The sequence below is a fragment of the Convolutriloba macropyga genome, chromosome 1, assembly GCF_964194025.1.
Source record: "Convolutriloba macropyga chromosome 1, txConMacr16.3, whole genome shotgun sequence".
NCBI classification, from domain to species: domain Eukaryota; kingdom Metazoa; phylum Xenacoelomorpha; order Acoela; family Convolutidae; genus Convolutriloba; species Convolutriloba macropyga.
This window is the reverse complement of record NC_134468.1, coordinates 63,727,787-63,742,667: the sequence shown is the minus strand read 5'-3', so window position 1 is coordinate 63,742,667 and position 14,881 is coordinate 63,727,787. Positions and strand designations below refer to the sequence as shown.

General features: G+C 36.2%; 1 protein-coding gene across 2 annotated transcripts in view; it reads right to left on the bottom strand.

Moving 5' to 3' along the window:
• LOC142341528 (33 kDa inner dynein arm light chain, axonemal-like) overlaps positions 1–14,881 on the bottom strand; it is a 110,884-nt gene that overhangs the window by 90,704 nt on the left and 5,299 nt on the right. The window contains exon 1 of one of the 2 annotated variants that reach the window (XM_075392539.1): positions 13,446–13,598. The exons of the other annotated variant lie outside the window; for it this stretch is intronic. The gene's annotated coding sequence lies outside the window, so the exon portion shown is untranslated. Of the gene's footprint in view, positions 1–13,445; positions 13,599–14,881 lie in introns of those variants that run through there. 2 annotated transcript variants of the gene reach the window in all.

Sequence of the window (14,881 nt, the reverse complement as noted above, 5' to 3'; positions counted from 1 at the left end):
ATTCATCTTTCTTTCAAGGACTTAGATTGAATGCTCAGCACTATGACAAGAGAAATTGACACTGAAACCTTGAAGTTAAGCATAAAAAGTCAGTGTTCATATAGAGAAACATTAGTTTTTCTGGTGAAAAAATTGGCATATATAGGCAATGTTGGAACAAATGACTGGTTCAGTGATCATCCATAGTTGTAAATTGGAGTTTTCAAAACTTATTTACCTGTACCAAAGTTTAATATGCGATTACTTTTGAACGGTTCAGAAATTAAAAGATTGAAATTGGTATAAAGTTTTTGAAGATTAAAAGAGTGCCTAAAATACTTCACTCATTTCTGTTAATAAGTACTTTTTCAGTTAACAGTTCCTTTGTCTGCACAAGAAATTAAGCAGGTTTTATCAAAAGGAAAAATATGAATACTTTTCAACTCATTTATTTTGTTTCTACGGATATTTTTATTGAGATTCACTGTGACAGTCAGAAAGAATGGATTATGGGTTCCAGGGATACAATTACAAAAAACGCTGATTCATTTTGGTTCAAAAATTTCGATGAATTCCTACTCGCCAGGTAATAATTTAGAAGCACATGCTTTAGGTTTTGACGTGAGACTACAATACGTAACACTACTGAAATTCTACTAATTTTCAGGACAGCAAGGCAACGATTCCTTATAAAACAATAACAAAAATTAAAACGAGCTTCAAATTTGAGGCTAGACTCTATAGAAACTATGTTTAAAACACTTCAAACGATTCCTTCTTAATAACTGGTCTCTCAAACATTTTCTGCAATACGAGTCAAAACTCAGACTAGATAATCTATGTTTGTCTATTCCAGTGGGCAACGCTCAAGTTTTAAGAACATACTGGTATGAGAAAAACTAAAGTCAAGAGCTTATCAACATTTTTATTTAGTTAGATCTCAACTTTTTGACACTTCCAACCAGCTTAATTAATTTTAATGTTTTGTAATGGCTGCTTTCTTATCAATGGCAAGAAAAATTTACACCGCCCAGTTCGTTTCAGTGGTTTCAAATCTGTCCGGATATTACGTATTTGCAGTTAACGTTTGTGAACCGTATTATCCACTACGCTGTTGATTATTGTTGCTTTAATTATTGCGCAATTAGTCTCAATGACTAATTGCTCATTTTTGCTGTATAACAAACTTGTTTACCTCAGAATAACAAAATAATTCAAATTGAAACAAACAAATTTTGCTTAAGTTTTGTTAAATAACTCAACTTCTAAATTGAAATTGTGAAATCCCCTACGTTGAGCTCTAGATAACTGTCCTAGTTACTGGTTAGGGCAATAAATTCTATCTCCGATGTAATGAAATCTTCGGAGAGTTTTTCCCCGATAATCAAAGCTAACAAAAATAACAATACACTCCGATAACGCAATTCATTAATGAACGACGCTTCGTTAATGTCAGGAAGAGAAACTGACTTTATTGTTTCCACAAAGTTTCTCTTACTTAGGAGATTTGTTCCTCAGAAAGAAAGTTTCGAGTGTATCAAAGTTAAAGTTAAAACTGTACAATCAGTAATAAGATCTACAGAAACAAACAAAGATAACAAGTAATTTATAACTCAAGAAAGTGAGTTTCAATACGCACTGTATGCCAGTTTAATATAAACAAAATTGCAAACTTCAACTGATTTTTGGTAGTTTTTCAGGCTCCTTTTATGTTGATGGGCACGTGGTTTACATGTCAAAAATGAATCTCCTATTGGTTGTAGATTAAGATTTTGACAGTCTGTTAACACTTTTCTATAACGTCACCTTTTCAATGTAAATTTGATGTCATGGGAAGATTGTTAATCGTGTAACAAATTTCTTGAATAAGCTGTGTCATTAACAGTTTCATTCGTGAAAACAATCGCAAAGAATCTGATGCAATAATGTGAAGTCGTAGTATTGTGTTGCTGGTGTTGAGACAGCTCGAGTTTGAGCTTCACTTCTTATATGACAATTGCGTACCAATGATAGTTAATGAGTATAAAAGTTGAACCAATTGAATAAATCTATATGGCTTCGATAAAATGTAGCAGACACATCGATGGTCTCCGTAACTCTAAACAAATAGTAATATCCTCGCTTATCGCTGTCTTCGATCAACCAAACAATATCGCCTTCTTTAAGGGTTTTGGTTGCCGCAGTTCGCCATTTCTGCCGGTTATTCAACGTTGGCAAATACTCTTTACGGAATCTGCTTCAAATGAGATCTGAATAAGCTTGAGTTTGTCACAAAAAAGTTTTCGATGATCAACAAATTCTTCTGCGCATGCTAGAAAGGGAAAGCTATCGTTCTTGTTGACAAGCAGGAAGTGATTGGGAGTCGATGCTTCTAAGTCATTAACATCTGAACGGACTGGAGTCAACGGTCTTGCGTTCAAAGCCTGCTCTACAATACACATCGTATTTGAGAGAACATCCTCCGTGACTGATCTGTTCCCCAACACTTCATACATTGCTTTCTTGCAACTTCTGTCCAATCGTTCACATACTCCTCCAAAGTGAAGTGCTGCAGGTATGTTGAACTTCATCTAATTCCCTGCTAAATTAGATGTTCTTCGATCCCTGCTTTGTTCTATGCTGCAATTTACTCTGCGAACTCTTCTTCAGCTCCAAAAAAGTGTCCCGTTGTCGCTGATGATTGTGTTCGGTTTGCCTCTTCGCGCAATAAATCTCATAACTGCGTTGAGACGACTATCTGGATCCAACCTGTGTACAAATTTTATATGCACTGATCTCATAGTTAGACATGTGAACAGACAGCACAATGGCTTTTCGTTTCTTCGCCCAATCTTCACAGCGAGATGGCCAAAGCAGTCATCTTCAAAATTTGTGAAAGCTGTTGAAGCATCTAACTGCTCTTCGGGTAGATCGGTCATTACTGGTGTTATCGTTTGTGCTCTGCCTTTTCTGCAGGCAACATACTGGTTATTGATTAATCTTAAGGCATTTCTTATGCCTGGGATCCACATCTTCTGCTGGAAAAAAATTCTTACAAGCTCAGTGCCTTCGCGTTGATTGTCTTTGTGCTCGCTTCGCAAGAATAATCAACTGCGTGATGTGTCCAATGTAGTAATTTTGAACGCTTTGCATTGAAGTACAATTGACTTTTGCCTATTCTGCCTTTGCCTCAAACAAATCCTTCTCGTCTAGGAAGGGTGCGAATTGTAGGGTTTTGCATTCTTTTGGGATTTCGTTTTCGGCTGTCAGTGATTTCATCTCCTCGCCAAATTGTTCCTGCTGTATTAACTTGAAAATGATTGCTTTTGCTTTTTCTCTTCCTTCAATGCTGACTACGAGTTTTACTGTTTTGTATTTGTTCGAAGTTCGCTGTACGTATGCCACTGTATTCAATAGTCTGTTAAAGCTACTGAAGCGTTCCCACTGAACAGCCGCTTTCTTTTCGTTGGCTTGTGTCATGTGGACCGATGCAGGTATATTCTCTTCTTCTGAGGCAAAGATTGGGTTCACTTGATCTAGCCGCTCACTTTCTGGTCGCTTCAACCAGGCCGGCCCAGTGAGCCACTCACTTTTCTTGAGTTCATTGATGTTTATTGCTCTGGTGCTAATGTACGCTGGATTGCTGATACCGCTCACATGTTTCCACTGTGAAACATCAGTTGTATCCAGTATTTCAGCTTCCCGATTGGCCACAAACACTTGTTGCTTACGATGGGAAATGTGAATCGATTTCAATACTGTTGTTAATTCTAACCGAAAACTGCTACTATTTATTTTTATTTCCTGTTCCCTGACTAACTGTTCCTAAAACATCACTGCCATAACTGCCGCTTGCGATTCCAATTGTGGTATTAAAGATGTTTCATCGGGGCAACTCTGCATTTTCCAATGACAAATGCTAAGTCAGCTGAGTATTCTTTTGCTTGTAAACGTAGATAGGCCACTGCATACATCGTGTCTTCAGATCCGTCAGCAAACACATAAATTTTGGTTTTACCCCTCGCTGTATCGAACTATCTTCTATCGATGCTTGTTTCTGGTAAAATTGGAAGTTGTTCTTTCCATCTCACGAATTCTGCTGCCTCACAAGGTTCCACTTCGTTGTCCCAATGTTGTCCTTTCTTAGTATAGATGCCTTTCAGAAGTCGTATCATATGAACACTTAATTGAGCGAACAATACGATTGGTAGAATACTGACGATACTAAGGAGAACTCTTCCTTTGAGTAATAGCTGCTTCAACTCCCTTGTTCGTACCTCTGCTCACTTGAAGACTATCATCAGTGACAGTCCATTATAGTCCAAGCACTGAAGGTCCCTCTGTATTAAGTTCCACTTCGACCTGCTTAGTGTCCTGATTGAGTTCAAGTGTTCGGGTTATTGCTTCGGTAACCACATTGTTGTTGCTTATCCACTTCTTCAATTCAAATCCATGCTGGGCGAGAAGAAATTGCAGTTGATTGAGGACTTCAATTGCTTCCTTAGGAGTTTCGTCTAATTTGATGAATTCGTCCAAGCAGAAATTGTTTTGTCTTGCCTTTGCTGCAATTTGATACCCATCTTCGTTGTCTAGTCCCACTCTCTTGTAAGCATGGTTCGCAAAATTTGGAGAAACCGTAGCTTGAATACATGACGCTGATATTCGTATTTTTAACAGGTTAGTTAGTTCTTGGACGCCGTAGAAACCTCAAGCGACTTTTATCCTGTTTGGGAACTTGCAATTGTAGAAACACCGACTCGATGTCAGCTGTCAGGGCTGTTGGTCCTTCGTGAAATCTGAATATCGTTCCAACCAACTCGTGTAGCAGATCAGGCCTTGCCAGTAGCTTGTGATTTAGGCATACCTCTTTTTACTTTGATGCATTATTGCAAACACGTCTTACTTTGCCAGGTTTTTTCGGATTTAGCACCTGTATCTGTTGAACGTTGATACAAACTCTTAAGGTTTTGGGTCCCTTTGGAATTTCTGCTCCAGTGAGTAAAGTTGACCCAAGGCTGAGCTGTGGTTGTTCGCTTGGTTAGGCTCTGGTTCTCCCCACAGCATTCCTACTTCGTACTGCTCGCCTGTAAATTACGTCGTACTCTCTAGCATCTTTTGTGCCTAGAGGTTCCTTCTTTGGCTGACTGACGACTTTGATTTTGGAAGCATAGGTTTCTATGTCCCACCAGGTTTGGATATTCTCAGCCACATTCACATCTTCTGTGAAGGCGAAATGACAAACAATTTGTATTCTTTTGCTCGTCATGGGTCCACCGACTACCCATCCAAGCTCTGTTAGAACGGCGAGAGGTTCACTTCGTGTTCCTATCTTGTAGTCCAATATGCGTTGTAGCTCATAAGCATCTTGAGCAAGTATGATTCAACTTCTATCAAGTTGAAGCTTTTGTGGGGTAAAACGCTCAAATGATTGAAGCTTTGCTTCAGCTTGTAGTCGTTTTTTTGTTTTTCCCCAGGAGATTGACGGGCTCCTAACTTTTTGTGCACACTTTGATCGATGAATGAAACCGTTTATCCACTATCGAGAAAAACATATGTGTTCAGTTTGTTGACACTGCTCTATGTTGAGACAGGAAATATCTGAAGGAAGCTCGTATCTTTGTTACTCTGATTGATTGTTCCTGCGATTACGCTGACTGCGTGAAAGCCCTCGTCCATTTGGTTTTCTGAAGGTAGCAATCGGTTGTGCTTCTTGATGCATCCATTCATGCCGCACGCATTGACCCTACAATCTTTGATTGCATGTCCTTTGCCTAGACATCCGTAACATAAGCGTTGCTTCCTCACGGCTGCGTACCGATCATTCACACTCATATTCCCGAATAGGTTTCATCTGACTTGCTTTGCGAAGACTCTCCAGCTGTGCATCAATAATCACATGCGGCCTTCAGAGTTGCCTCTTCCGAATGCTCAAGGCAGCACCCGGAACTGTCCAGAATGGCCCATTCCAGATATTGCTGACCTTGATTTGCCTGTCAGTAGAGTCTTCAGATGAGTCATCTTCTCTGAGTCTGGTATTGAGCGTAGATCCACTGTAGCAATTAATATACTAGACCACTCCGGCCAATAGAGAGGGTTCCGGTCGAAGTTGTTCAACTTCAGCTTTGGTAGGTTACTGGTACCAAAGTAACCACTGTTGTATTGTAGACCAGCTCTGGGTGAAACTTCTCGGTATTCAACACTTGAGGAACGGTCTCGTGAGAAGTGGCTATGTCTGTTCACTTCAGGGATTGCTTCGAAGCGAGCTGTTGATCGATCTGGTGTTACAAGGTGGTCGATTCAATTGACTCAGTCTGACAAATCTCTCTTCTTTGAGTTCCAGTTGGAAGGTAACTTGTCTCGAGCACTAGTTAAATGAGAAAGAACATCAACTTTCGTTAATGCTGTTCCCTTCCCTTAGCGCTCTAGTTCAGGCTCCTCCTTCAGTAGATGATGCTTGGTTTCCAGTACCTTCATTTTCTTTTCCAGCTCTAGCTTCCTCCGATAAAACCGTGCCTGTTCCAGTCGCATATTGGTTTCCATTTCAACATCGAGTTTCTCCATCCGTTCTTCACGCCTTTGCTTTAATGAAGATGCTACCGAAACATTCTCCGTATATTGGCCGCTTGTTGTTGCTCCATTTTGCACTGTTTGAGCAACTGGGTTGTCCGTTGGGTAGTTTCTTTTACTCTCTGTTGTTTAGTGCTTGTATTGCGTTGATTTGCTCTGCATAATTTGTTGGTTGCGTGCCTTTGCTTATATATGCAAGCCAATGATAGTCCAAACTTGCTTTGCACTTCCTTGCTTCTTTCAGATGTTCCTCAAAGAACGTGCTTGTAGGACACAATCTTGTTTTGACACTGCAGTTTTTTTGAGTATTTCTTCCGCTAGAAGATGAACAGTCTGTTGGTACAGAACTTTTAGTTTGTTTGTTGGGTCGATCTGAATCTTCAATTATTTTGTAGCCAAGCGTTCTTTCAGGGTTGACTTCTTCCACTAACTCTAGCAATTTCTGGTCGTATCTGTGACCTGTTGATTGAAGCACTTCTCTGCTGGTTGTGCCTAAACTGCCTGGTTGCTGTTCGGTTTCGCTTTGCTTCTTTCCCTTAAGCAGGGTTCCCGCTTCAATGTCTTTATTGAATTGCATTCTTCAATTCGCCTCAATGGCGTTTTGCTGCTGATTCGTTTGATTTTTTTGGTAAGTACCTTCGGTAATCCACTCATCAGACTCAATAGCAGTTTGCTTTCCCTTATCCTGGTCGACAGACCAAATGCAACGGCTGCTCTCCTATCAAAGGCAAGGAAACCATTACACCGCCCAGTTCATTTCAGCGGTTTCAAATCTATCCGGATATTACCTTTTTGCGGTTAACTGCATTATTATCTGTGAACTGTATTATCCGCTATAATGTAGATTACCGTTGCATTAATTATTGCTCAATTATTCTCAATAATTAATTGCTCGTTTTCGCTGTATAACAAACTTGTTCTCCTCAGAATAACAAAATAACCAAATTGAACCAAACAAATTTTGCTTAAGTTTTGTTAAATAACTCAACTTCTAAATTGAAATTGCGAAATCCCCTACGTTGAGCTCTAGATAACTGTCCTAGTTACTGGTTAGGGCAATAAATTCTATCTCCGATGTAATAAAATCTTCGGTGAGTTCTTCCCGATAATCAAAGCTAACAAAAATAACAATATTCGCAATTTCTGCTTTCCAGTTCACTCCATAACGCAATTCATTAATAAACAAGGCTTCGTTGAAGCCAGAAAGAGAAACTTACTTTATTCTTTCCAAAAAGTTTCTCTTACTTAGGAGCTTTGTTCCTCAGAAAGAAAGTTTTGAATGTATCAAAGTTAAAACTAAAACGGTACAATCAGTAATAAGATCTACAGAAACAAACCACGATGACAAGTAATTTACAGCTCAAGCTCAAGAAAGTGTGCTTCAATGCGCACTCTATGTCAGTTTAATATAAACAAAATTGCAAGTTTCAACTATTTATTGGTAGTTCTTCAAGCTCTTTTTATGCTGACACTCACGTGTTTTACATGTCAAACAAAATTGAATCTCTGGTTGGTTATAGATTGAGATTTTGACACTCAAAAAGACGTCAAAATCTTTTCAAAACAATCTTTTTTCATATCAACGTAATTTTGATGTTATGGGAAGCTTATTTACCATGTAGAAGTTTTGTCGAACAATATGTGTCTATAAGAGGTTGATTCGCAAACCAGTCACAAAGAATCTGATGCAATATTGTGAAGTCGTAGAATTGTTTTGTTGGTGTTGAGACAGCTCGAGTTTGGGTTCACTTCATAATGACAGTTGCGTACAGTTACTGAATGTAAAGGTTGAACAAAGTGAATAAATCCATATGGCTTCGATAGAATGTAGTATAAAATTTTGCTTTTCATGCTATTCTAGTTTTACCGCTTGAAATTGTCTTGAAGCGCTATTAAATTTGGTTGTTGAGTTAGTAAGCTGAGCCGCCACATTTTTTCTCATGTAATCAAATCGAAGTAGGCCTATGAAGAACAGATTTTTCTGAAAGATTGTTTTAGTTGTTGGTTCTTTGAATTATATCTTTTTCCAACAAACAGTCAGATGTAATCAGCGTTGTCCAAAACCGTTGCTAAATCAATTTGACAACGTTTTTGTTATCTAAGTTTCTATGTTTAGCCGAGAAATCGGTAGATTTTATCAAATGTATATTTTGATGTCGCAATTTCATTTTCAATAATTGTCTAATTTTTGTTTCGCCGGAACCAAAATCCTACAAGGTAAGTAGTTGGCTTCTTTGTGTTTTTCACAATTCTTTTCTATGAATTCAATCAAAATCGGACCATTGGACACAATGGAAATACCAAAAAGGTATAATTTGTGATGTTTACCAAAAAACGTATATTTTTTTCTATATAGAGATAGAGTGCTTTGAAACTGTTAGATTTAAAGAAACGATTTTTTTGCGTGCAAATGCAAAATTTCATTATTCAGAGAAAAATTCTTTTGTTGAAGTCTTTTTTTTCTTTTTCTATGATTAAAAATTACATCTTTCTCTTTGTTAAGATATTATTGTGAGAAATCATTGATTTGTTTGTTATAGATCCTTAGCTTTTCCTATTTTTTATACAGCTTTTATAGTTAATTAACATTCTGGAGAAAACAATTTTTCCGTTTGATTTTTAGGTTGTTTCTAATTTGAAAAATATTAATTTTGACAGATAGTTGGAACTATTGTAATATTTATTGTAATATTTCCGAGTCACTTGAATTGAATTTTTGAAATGTATAAAAAAAAACAAGAGACAATCTTCGGAGAAAAAAGCTGCAAATAAATGCAATGTATCAAAATTGATTTAATTTAGCTAAAATTCCGGCCGAATGGAACTCAATCTCAATCAAATCAATTTACTATATTTTCAGTGGCAACATTCATCATTCATATCTTTCTGAGTCTAATGTATCAGTCTACACTTATCATTCTTTGACCGGGCAGAGTCAGTTGCACAGAAAAAGACTCAAGCATACAGTCCAGTTCTTCTAAAGCATGCGTTGGAACAATGACTGCGGCTAGACAGTGTTTCAATTTGAAGACAACTAAACTCTTAAAATTTTCTTAAAACTTGTTGAACTCACCCGCAGAATTAGAGGTTTTCCGATGATACACAAACACTTACATAGTGTCATATGAAAATAGTTACGCGACTTCCACCAGACAAATAATATATTACAGAAAATGAGTTTCGTTTTGTCAACAATAACGTGCAAATACTATATAAAAAAACTGTCACTCAAATACTTCAATGACACTTCATTTAAAATTTAGAAACCGTTCGCACATTTTTGATCCGGAGATCAATTTGCTAGTCACTTCAAATGGAACCTTTTCCTTTAAAAATTGGTCACGGCAATCAACAGTCTGGGTAGGACTTCTGAAAGTTTTTGTGTGAAGTGATTTTCAAGACTCTAGATATTCTATTCTTTTCTGATGCTCATGAACAAATGTTTCGCAAAGACAATTTGCGATAAGAGACCAAATAATTCAATTTTTAAAGCAAATGTTTTCAGAAATATCAAAATTATAAGACCAATACATGTTTAATTATCTTTTTAGAATAGTTTCACAAAAATGTGAGTTTAGCTGAAATTTCCAAACAAATAATGGTCTAAAGAGTTCAAAAAATTGTTTGATTAAAAAATGTTCAAAGTTTTTCGACTTGTATGTGAAATTTAAAACAAGCATTAGCCTCTGAAATAACTTAAGCAAGTATTCAGGAAAACAAACAAAACCAAAGAATTTGAAGATCATTCATGAAAAATTCACGCCTTTTGGAAAAAAAACATTATTTGAAAGTATTTGATTTTTTAGTGTTAAAAATACAAAATAATTCCCAAAATTTTTCTAAAAGAACCGCCGCAAAGTTTTTCCATGAGAAAGATGTAAAAAAACAGGAAGGGTGGCATGACACTCCCAAATGCAGTGAATGTTCCCGCAGTCTGCTTTACATATATTGCATGAAATCACGGCTTTTTGATGGACATTGCAGCTGATTTTAGTCTCAGTGGTTTCCCTAAGAGCAGAACAATCTTTTGCAAAACGCCCCACAAATATTTCTAGAAATTAACTTTAATTTTTACAAATTATCTAGCCTTTCTTTTTGACATTATGAAAAAGAAGTAACGCAATAGCTGAATAGAAAAATTTTTGCTCACAGAAAGTTTCGAAATTTGCGCGTTTTATTACGATTATACACCACATCATTTCTGGCGTAAGTGGCATTTCTGACGCCACTGCATTGCAGGTTGAAGCCTTGCCTGCGTCATCTTTCTATAACTTTTAGTACTGTTGCCAGAAACGATAACAAACAGACAAAAATTGGGCAAAGGCTTCCCATTTGTTTTTGGAGAAGTATCTCTTAGAAACTGAGCTTTATTCGACAACATAAAACTTAAGAACTAACACACGGTCACGAGTGCTCCAGTTGATAGCTTTAAATGACTCTGCGAGGCCAATCAGAATATTTGACTAAAAAAAACCGAGAGAAGTTTAGAGGTTTTGACTAGATATATTTTCATTTAAAAACTGCTTGCAACTGTATTATAATTCAAAACTGGTCAGCGAAACGGCTTTTTTGGACAAAATCGAAAAGACCTTTTAGAACCATGAGAAAAACTAATTAAAATTTACATTAGAAATGTGGATTTTTTCACAAAAAAGCAGATTGCGTTTTTTGCAGAAGTTGCTTCTTCCTTGAAAAAGTTTATCATATTGATCTTTTTGAACTATTAATGATTTTTTCTCGCTCAATTTTTTTCCAGTAAATCATCTCTGCTTATTTATTGTTCAATTCGCGGCAGAACAAATAAAGTTACTTTTTAAATTGAAAACTCCTTGCTTTAAAGTATGAAAATTATCGTTGCTGTCTAAAAATTAAATAAATCTCAGTTAGATTTAAAATGATAGTTGAGAAACAGTTGTTCAAGGATCTGACTGGAAACAAAAAAAGATTAAAAATGCAAAAAAACGTTCAAAATTGTGATCCCATTTCTAACTACAACACCGTAAACCTTTGTCTTCGGGCCATTCAAACAAAGATAACTTGATAATTGGTTTGTACAACAATTACTCCTCAAAGCTGTTTAAACTAAAATTTGTCTTAATCACGGCAGTTTACAACTATAGTTAGATCATGGTCTTTTGTTTTCAAGAAAACACTTTCTTAGTTTTGTTTAAAAATGGCTTGAATAAAGTACTGGAACTTTTTTGTTTGAGAATACCAAAAACTGGCATACAAAACAGAAAAAGCACTAAAAATTAACACAAAAATAATCTCAAAATTTGCATGAAACTGATTCTAAAAGAGTAAAACTAAGGAAAAATTGCCTTTTTTTTAAAAAAAGTTCCTCTATTTGACATTCCACGCAAAATAATTCAATTCTTTTATTTTGCTATTTCAATTTCGCTTAACGACTTAAATCAGAATGGTGAATTACGAAGTTTAGCGGCATATCAAATTTTTAATCGAGACACAAAATGGGAACCTGAAGTGGCAAATTTGACGCTGCCAAACTGTAATAATACCATTTAACCAAAAATTAAAATATATAAAAAGTCGGGTAGATTAAAAAAATTTTGTGCAAAATTAGTATTCAAAAAATTCGTGTTCAACGAGTATCAAAATCATTAAAAAGAGAAGATAGTTGTTTCATAATAACTAGACATTTTTGTGTTATTTATTCAGTTTTGCTTAATTTGAAAAACTCTTTATAAGAACTCACTTCATCAAAAATTGTTTTGTATTCAAAATATTTGAACTACAATGATTGAAAGCTTAACGTGAAAAAGTGAAAACTAATTAACTATCGACGGAAATTGTTCATAACATTTAATTTTTTATTCTCAACTCATGAGCAAAGCTGCAATATGATAAAAGATAGAGAAAAAACGAAATTAAAGATGTGGATGATGTTTTTGCTAAAATGGCCCTAAAAAGCTATAATCGGAAAGTTTGCGTATCATAATCTTTTTTCCAAAAGGCAAAATTTTTGTGTTTTTTCAATATTATGATTGGCAATATCAAGCGATATTCTATATTAGGTGAAGACAGTTGTTCAAGGTAGAATTGGAATAGAACTGGCCTTATCTACCTTTTCAAAATTGAGAAAATTGACAAATTTTTCACAGAGCTGTTTTCAAAAACTTGAATACTATAAAAGTTTTATGCAATCTTTGGCTCAGCGGACATTTAATTTTCTGGGAAGTTATTTCAAAAAACCAAAATAGTGTGAACAAAAATAGCTAGCAATAATACTACGTTCTGACTTTTTGTCAAAAAATGTTGAACAATGAATCAACAAATTAAACAGCAGTTCAAATGAAATTTTTATTTTCTCTCAGGAGTGATCCACAGGAGACAAACTGAATAAAAGTACGCAGAATTTTTGAACAGTGCCAAAATATTTTTTAAATTTGTCCGAAACCGCACCCCCCCCCCCCCCCCCAGCCCAACGCAACGCTCAAAGGTTATCACTTCTTATCAGGTGGTTTTTTCCAAGTTCGATAACTATGTGGAAATGTGAAGGCTATCATTTAAAGCAGGAGTCAAAATATTTTCCATCAATTGACAAAACATTGACGTGCTAGGATCACGGTAGGAAAACATAATTATGGAGTGATTTTTAAAAAAGATAAACAAAAGATGCATACGTATGTACCCTCAGTACATCTTACATCTTTTTGTTAGTTTTTAAAAACCAGATTAATCTAAACATCATTGTTTGCATGTCATTGTCTGTACAACTGTTTCTATCCTGTTCTAAATATTTTCGCGCCTAATCAAAAACGTCCCTGCTCCTCCTCCCTTATATAGTATTATTGATTTCTTACTCAAGTCACAACAGTGCAAGCACATCGGTGATTCATTTTACGAATAGAAGCTTACTTGTCTTTTTTGTCATGAGTTCTTACTAATGGAGTTCTTACGTGTCTTTTTTGTTATGTTGACTGGACTAAATGACTTCTTCTGAGACTCCACAGGACTCAATGGCCAAAACTTGGAAGTCTCGAATCTTGGAGATCTCCCTATAAAACGTGACCCCCGCTCCAAGACTTAAAATATTCATTAAACTGACTATTTTAAATATGACGCAAAGCTTAGTTTCAAGGGTAGGAGACATTACATTGCGTACACGGTCCAAACCATGCATTTTGTCGGGATCATTTGAATCATAAGCGCTCTAATTCAAATTGAAGGCCCGTGAGAAGAGACAAGTTCCACATTGATTTTTGAATTATTTGAAGGGAAATTTTGACCGATAAATGTTCCTCTATTGAAAATTTTTCCTGAGCATTTGGCAAACAATAAAATCCAAAAAATTAGAGCTCTGATCAATTCCATCTAGTTGCTACAGTAATCAGCTGGTTGCTCTTTTCAGAAGTCGATCCAACTAAAATTTTGGTGCCCCAAATAGAAAAATATGCTCCAGAGGAGAGAGAACATTTAGTCCCTCGATTTTGAGACATTTGTTCGGAACTAATTGTCAATAATTTTTGGCGGACACTTCAAAAGACGGGAAAAGTGGACGGAAACTTCACATTTGGGATTCTTTTCTTTTAGTCTCGTCACTCCCAGTACTCTACACACACCCCATTTACAAAGCACAGGTTAGTGCATATGATAACTCCAAAGTAAAAATTATTGGCAAGTGCGCTTGAGGGTTACAAATAACATGCACCCAATATGCTGGACTCGAACCGAAAAGATTTAACAACAGCTATTTTTTATCGAACAAAAGATGGCATAATGACTGGAGGTGCATAGAGAGTACTTTGACCTTTACCTTTATGCACCCGCGAGTTCCACAGCAGATGCAATTACATAGTAACTCTATTGTCATTGGATGTGGGGGCATATTATTTGCACCCCCAAACAAACATGTCATTTTTTAGCATAATGATTTACAATATAATGCCACGTGCTTTGTAACTGGGGGATGCAAAACGTACTGTGGGAGGGACAGAAAAGGAAAAGATCCGAATCATTACGTAAAAACATGACACGATCGTTTGTAACATGCCATGTGCTTTGTAACTGGGGGATGCAAAACGTACTGGGGGAGGGGCAGGAAAGGAAAAGATCCGAATCATTACGTAAAATCATGACACGATCGTGTGTGGTATGCAAATAATATGCGTGGGATTTATTTCAATCATGGTTTCGTTAGTTGATTCACACTTTTGCTAATCGCTATTTTGTTTCGCCCGAAAAATTTGCGGGTAAAACAGACAGGCCCGATTTTTGACAGGTCTCAGATACAAACATAACACTAACAACAGGCGTAAAAAGCAAACATTTAGGATTCAAATAAATTGTTTAAACAAATATAAGACCAAATTAGCACACAAATGCCCACTGAAAT